The sequence below is a fragment of the Peromyscus californicus genome, unplaced genomic scaffold (genome assembly GCF_007827085.1).
Source record: "Peromyscus californicus insignis strain IS unplaced genomic scaffold, ASM782708v3 Scaffold_16__1_contigs__length_79575227, whole genome shotgun sequence".
NCBI classification, from domain to species: Eukaryota; Metazoa; Chordata; class Mammalia; order Rodentia; family Cricetidae; genus Peromyscus; species Peromyscus californicus.
Window position 1 is genome coordinate 13,467,613 of NW_026294458.1, and position 6,848 is coordinate 13,474,460.

The 6,848-nt window shown below is 42.3% G+C and overlaps 1 non-coding gene across 1 annotated transcript; it reads left to right on the forward strand.

The window, feature by feature from the left end:
- Positions 1–6,645: 6,645 nt before the first annotated feature.
- Positions 6,646–6,848, forward strand: LOC128112342 (small nucleolar RNA SNORA73 family). Its single transcript, XR_008218960.1, has one exon. It is a non-coding gene; the product is annotated as a small nucleolar RNA SNORA73 family (small nucleolar RNA).

Consider the following 6,848-nt stretch of genomic DNA (forward strand, 5'->3'; position numbering starts at 1 on the left):
TTCTTGGCCAGAGGAAAAATGACCTAGAAATAATTTTCCCTTCAACCCAAATTCAGTGAGAAATATATTTTAATACAGTGGCATTTGTGCAGCGAGGAAAAACCGCAATGTGACATTGCTGCTGTAGTTGAAGAAAAAATAAGGCAGACTGCAGGGAAAGACTTTAAACTTTTATTACAGGAGAGGGTTTGAGGTGGGGGAAGTTCTCCAGATCCAAAGTGTGCTTTCCTTAGCTGCTATAAATACAGCCATCATTTCTTCACCACCCCCATGCGACAGTGACCTTGGAGGACGGATGGAGTGGAGACAAAAGCTTCTTTCTCAGAAAGGATGAGTTGATTGCCTGGCACACCAAAACCTCCCTTTTTTTTTCACCATTTCCTAGGGAATGGAAAACATTATTATTAACACTGTTAAAAATTATCTTTTTAAAAAAAAATAAGCATCAACACTACATGCTAGTTGCTTTTGCGCCTGTTTCGTTTTCTTAGCAACTCTGTGCCTCAAGTATAATTATTACTTTATTTTGTAGGACTAAGCCTCGGGAAATCTGGCTGAGCTCCCCCCAGCTAGTAAATGGAAGAGCCAGGGTTCAAAACCAGCCCTGAAAGCTCTCATACTTTCTCCATGATACGACTTTCCTATACACTTACCCCTCAGTGTGTCTGTGATGAGTCAATTCCAGATTGTTCCTGGGTTCCAAAATCTGAGGATGTTCAAGTCCCTTATATAAAATGGCCAGTTTCATGTAAACTACTGGAAATCCTCTGGTTTATTGAAATCACTCCAGAGTATTTGTAACACTTAGTGTAGTGTAAATACTAAGTAAATAGTTGTTACACATACTCTTAAGGGAATGATGGCAGGGAACAAGCCGGTCTATGTTCAGAGCAGACACAGTTTTCTAATCTGCAGTTCATTGGATTTGTGGATATGAAAGCTGCAGACAGGGAGGGCAGAGCATGGCTATGCAGGTGAAGGTAGACCAGTTGTTTCAGATTTGTCCTCACAGGATACTTCACAACTGACGGACTTAGTTATTTCTGGGTCCGCTTTGCAGCTTTACAAGTTCAAAACCAATGTTCTGAATTGGTCCTACAGGAATGGAATATTATAGAGCAGGAGCCTGCCAGGGGGATCCTGGGGGAAATGTGAGTACAGACACATTTTTGTGGAAGGATGGGGAGCCAAGGAAAGACACAGTCATGGAGAGGCAGTAGATACAAAGAGCAAGACCACAAGAGATGTCCATACCATCCCAGAAACCATACAGGTCTCCACTAACCAACCAAATGATGATAGAGGACCCTGAAAACGTAGAGAAACAGAAAGGTATGTGGGATTATTGGCTTCTCTTGATGAGAAACCATCTTTGTATATCTGAAGACTTGCTGTGACATCAGGACTCAACTTCAGGACTCTTGGGGTGGGGGATAGAGGAGCAAAAGCTAGACAGCTCTCTGAGGTGCACTGGATGACCCAGCCAAGCAACCAGACTAGAAACCAAGCTATAGTTCACTTAGCCTGTTTTACCCGCTTTGCCTGTAAGGGTAAATGTTTGATTTATATTTCCGGGGATCAGTCCATTAAAGATGTGGTCCATTTCCACTTAGCCACAGCTGATTGGGCCATCTGACTTGAGGAGCTGGTCATCAACCATTCAGGCTCCCTTCAGAATTTGACCTAAGAAGCCATGTGTGGGTAGTTCATGCTTGTAATCTCAGCACTAGCCAGAGGCAGGAGATTGACAGCAAGTTCGAGACCAACCTGTTCTACATCCTGTTCAGGCCATCCAGGGCTACCCAGTGAGACTGTTTCAAGGAATCAATCATTCTATTATAACGTTATTTAACATGTAAACTGTACTGCTATACATGAAGTAAAGTATGGTTTTAAATTTTTAAAAGAGAGGAGCTGGAAAGATGGTTTAGCACAGTGCCTCTCACCCTTCCTAAGGCTACGACCCTTTGATACAATTCCTCATGCTGTGGTGACCCCCAACCATAGCTATTTCATTGTTACTTCATAACTGTAATTTTGCTACTGTTATGAATCGTAATGTAAATATCTGATATGCGACCCCAGGGGGTCGCAATCCACATGTTGAGAACCACTGGCATAGCAGTTAGGAATGATTTCTGGTCTTCCAGGGGACCTGAGTTTAGAACTCAACACCTACATCTGGGGCCTCACATCCACCTGTAACTCCAGCTCCATGGGGTCTGGTACCCTTTTCTGGCCCCCAAAAGTATCAGCACACATCTCTCTCTCTCTCTCTCTCTCTCTCTCTCTCTCTCTCTCTCTCTCTCTCTCTCTCTCTCACATACACACACACACACACACACACATACACACACACGTGCACACACACATGTGCACACACATGCACAATTAAATTAAAAAAGAGCCACAGGGGAAAATTGACCAAAGAAAACAGAAAATGAGTTAGTGAAATGGCAAGTTTGTGGAACTATAGGATAGGCCAGAGAGTCGTACAATGTTGCATATGGCCCCAATGATAAAGGATTGGCCATTTAGAACTCAGTAAATGAAAGTCAAGAGAAAGAAATGTGATTTTCCCATGGAGTTCCAGAGACAGGTAACACACTTTGTGGTTTCCAGTGCAGATAGATTATGTCCCACAATTAGATATTTCTGAGAGTCCCCTGTCCCCACTTCCAATCTTGATAACAAACTCTCTTTTGAGAAATTCTGATTTCTTTTTTATTCATAATTTCTAACTCAGACACTGATTTATGAATAAGGACACAATCACATTCACGAACAACAGATGGGTCCTTTCCAATGAGGATTCATATGTCTCTGATGTGAGTAATGGGATTTGTAAGCGGAATGTCACTTTGTAAATCAAGAGTTGGACTCTCATAGGAAGTTTGAGTCAAATAAACAGAAGCCTCCAGACCCCTCTGTCTGGAAGCAGAAGGAAATAATTACTCAGTAGCTACAAAGTGAGCCTTACAATTGTGTTATATCATCTAATCCTTCAGCTCCTGCATTTAGTTGAAGAAAGGATCTGAGGTTGCAAGAATTTAATTAAACTGCCCCCAAACTAGAAAAGAGCAGGGATGGAACCCAGCGTCAGGCCACTTCTCCTCTCTAGCATTCAGCTTCCCAGGGACTAACCCAACAGCTACTTTCTTCAGCCTTTTCTCACCTAGGGCCTGCTGAAGATTTAATGTGTGTACTAACCTGGCTGAGCCACCATGCCCAGAGAGGTGGTCAAACATGAATGAGATTAATATTTAAATTGGTAGACTCTGAGAAAAGCTTCCAAGGCTTGAACTGAATAAAGTCTGACCTCCCCCAGGCAAAAAGGATTTCTCCCATTAGATGGCCTTCAGGCTTGGATTGCAGCATCCATACTTCCCTGGGTCTCCCAATCCTTTGTGTAGATTTTGAATCTTGCCAACTATTATAGTCTTATGCACCAATTCATTAAGATAATATTCTCTCTCTCTCTTCCCTCCCCCACCTCTCTCTCTTTGTATGTCTGTCTCTGTCTCTCTGTGTCTCTGTCTCTCTCTCTCTCACATACACACACACACACATACACACACACACACACACACACACACACAGAGAGAGAGAGAGAGAGAGAGAGAGAGAGAGAGAGAGAGAGAGAGAGAGAGAGAGAGAGAGAATGCTATGCCTGTTTCTTTGGAGAACCTTGGCCACACAGTTAGTGATAGATAAATGGATAACTACTACCACTTGTGGGTTTTTTTTTTTCAGTCTGTATGAGTTAGGGCCATTGCTTTTAACAACTCAGATTCACAGAAAAGAACACTCAACACTACAAAGTAGAATACGTTATAAAAACTCCCTTTCCTTGTGTATTAAATCTCATTAGATTCCATTTTAGAGTGACCTTCCTGACCTTGTCTTTAGATTCCAGCTTAGCTCAGTGTTTCAAGTAGTGGGAATGTATAAATCAGCCAGGAGATTACTTGTCATACTTTAACACCAGCAATAATAAGTACTGATTCTGGACCTATACTCGCCAGCAAATCACAAATCTCCATAACCTTTGTCTGCACACAAATGTCACTGGTATCTGCAAGTGCCAGAGAGGAGATGCTAATTTGAAAACTTTTATTGGCTGTAATTTGTCTGAAGATGGTGAACGGAATCCCAAATCAATCTAAGGGGTGTGTTTTAGCACTCTTCATCGGCACACCAAGTTGTTGAAAAGATGTGATGAGGGTGTGTCAAGGATGGGAGCTCAGCTCAGTCAGTCAGTCAGTCATGCAGTCTGTTTAAGATCTTTGACTTACTTCAGGCAAGCAATAACTCTTTTGGAGAGGAGAGAGAAGAGGTACCGTGAATCTTGTGGCAAAAGACAAGGGTGCTATGTAGACAAGAGTGTGCATGTTTTTATACAATAAAATTAGGATCAATTATAATAAAACAAGAGAAAGTTTCATGTATTTAGAAATAAAAAGGTTCCCAGCACTCGGGAGGCAGAGCCAGGCGGATCTCTGTGAGTTCGAGGCCAGCCTGGGCTACCGAGTGAGTTCCAGGAAAGGCGCAAAACTACACAGAGAAACCCTGTCTCGAAAAACAAAACAACAACAACAAAAAAAAAGGTAAACATCATAATCGGTAGGTCAAAAGGTTCGACGAAGACAAAAAAAAATAACAGCCCTTGAAATTGCATAATGAAAATTCTACATACGAAAACGTGCTCAACGTAGTCAAATGGAACTAGACGAAATAACTGTATCTTTATGACTGCCCACACTAGTAAATGAAAAGATATTCAACAAATGAGCAAAGAATTCAGTTGTAGATGTAACCAACCGTCTTATTAAATAAGAAACACAGAACCAATGCAAAGAAGAAAGCCAAGAGATCAGAGCTAAGAGCCTTACCTGCCTGCTGCAGTTAGCTTCTTCAGCCAAGGGACCTCTCCAAAAGAGACCTACTTCCTGTCTGTTTGTCTTTATATAGACTTTCTGTTCTGCCTTCTCATTGGTTGTAAAACCAACCACATGACTGCCTCGTCACTGTCTGTTGGCTGTATCCTTGAACACACAGAGATCTACCTAGCTCTGCCTACCAAGTGCTGGGATTAAAGGCATGCGCCACCACCGCCCAGCTCTGCTATGGCTTGCTATTAGCGCTGAGCCCCAGGCAACTTTATTTATTAACATACAAATAAAATCACATTTCAGTACAAATAAAATACCACCATATTCAGTCTAGGAACTGAGAAAAAGTAATGAGCAGACCCAGGGAGAGAGAAAGAAAAAATGAAAATGAAATTAGTGATTGCCAAAAGTAGAAAACGAACAGTGAGATGAACGCCCAAGCCAGAATGGGTTCCTTGAACAGGCCCAGTCTCTCGCAGTCCTTCACAACGGAGCAAACAGGAAGAGGAGCGCAGATGAGTCACTTTAATTATGAAAGCGCTGACGTAACCACAAATGCGCAAAGTTCAGGGCTTAGTGGAGAGTCATAAAGATGAACATCACACTGAAATTCTGAAAATAAAACTGAACTGGAAAACCAAAACTGTCTAGAGACTGTATGGAAAGCCCAGACAGCCAATCACAGCACAGCAAATGAACCAGTGATCGCTAATGGGGTGTTTAAAGGGGCATCAGCCCCAGATTTTAAAATGTATTTTATTTTAAAGTGATTATAGAATTCAGGATCACAAAAAAAAGAGCACTGAACATGTAATCTTCACCAGCTTCCTCTATTAATTTTTACGTAACTGCTCTCCGATGATCAGAACCTGAGTGTTACCATTGAAACAATAACCAGGAACACTTCAAGCTTAAACATTTGATTTGCTTTCCTACTGACACCCTCTAGGGCAGTGGTTCGCAACCTTCCTAGTGCTGTGACCCTCTCATACGGTTCCTCATGCTGTGGTGACCCCCAACCATAAAACTGTTCTTGTTGCTATTTCATAACTATAATTTTGCTACTGTTACAAATTGTAATGTAAACATCTGTGTTTTCCGATGGTCTTAGGTGACTGACCCCTGTGAAAGAGTTGTTCAACTCCAAAGGGGTCAAGACCCACAGGTTGAGAACCACTGCTCTAGGCATTTAATCCAGGCTTCCAAATTGCATTCAGTTATCAAATATGCTTCTTTTCTTTCTATTTTTTGACAATGCCTTAGCCTTTTTGTGGTTTTCATGATTTTTTTTTTTTTTTGAGACAGGGTCTGACTACGTAGTCCTGGACAGCCTGGAAGTTGCTCTGTAGACAAGACTGCCCCCAAACTCACAGAGATCTGCCCACAATCTGCCTCTGGAGTGCAGAATAAGACAGGAAGCACCACTCACTGCATAGTCTTGATACTTCTGAAAAGTACCGGTAAGTCATTTTGTAAAGTTTGGGTTTACAGTGTTTCCCTATGATTCTACCGAGGTTGTACATTCGGAGGGAAGTATACTGTTTTATATTCTTGGTGCATCTAACACAGAGAATGAACGTGATGTCAAGATATCGTAGCTAGATGTAGTGGCACATGCCTTTAATGCCAGTACTCAGGATGCAGAGGAAGACAGATCTCTGTGAGTTCAAGGCCAGCCTGGTCTACACATGGAGTTCCAATGCAGCCAGGACTATTAGAGAGAGACCTTGTCTCAAAAAAAATCTTATTACTTTCAACATGGATACCCCTGGAGATCACCCTCACCAGCTCTGTCCTAGTATCAGAGGGGAGCAGAGGCCTCGGGCGCATGATATACAGGCCCTTTCCACAACACTGGAAGTGAAACTGGCCTCTCAGCCTGTGCCTGCATATTCCTACGACTTTCCAGAGTCCTGTGGGCAATGACTAAGGAGACAAAGCATGCAGGAATCAGGC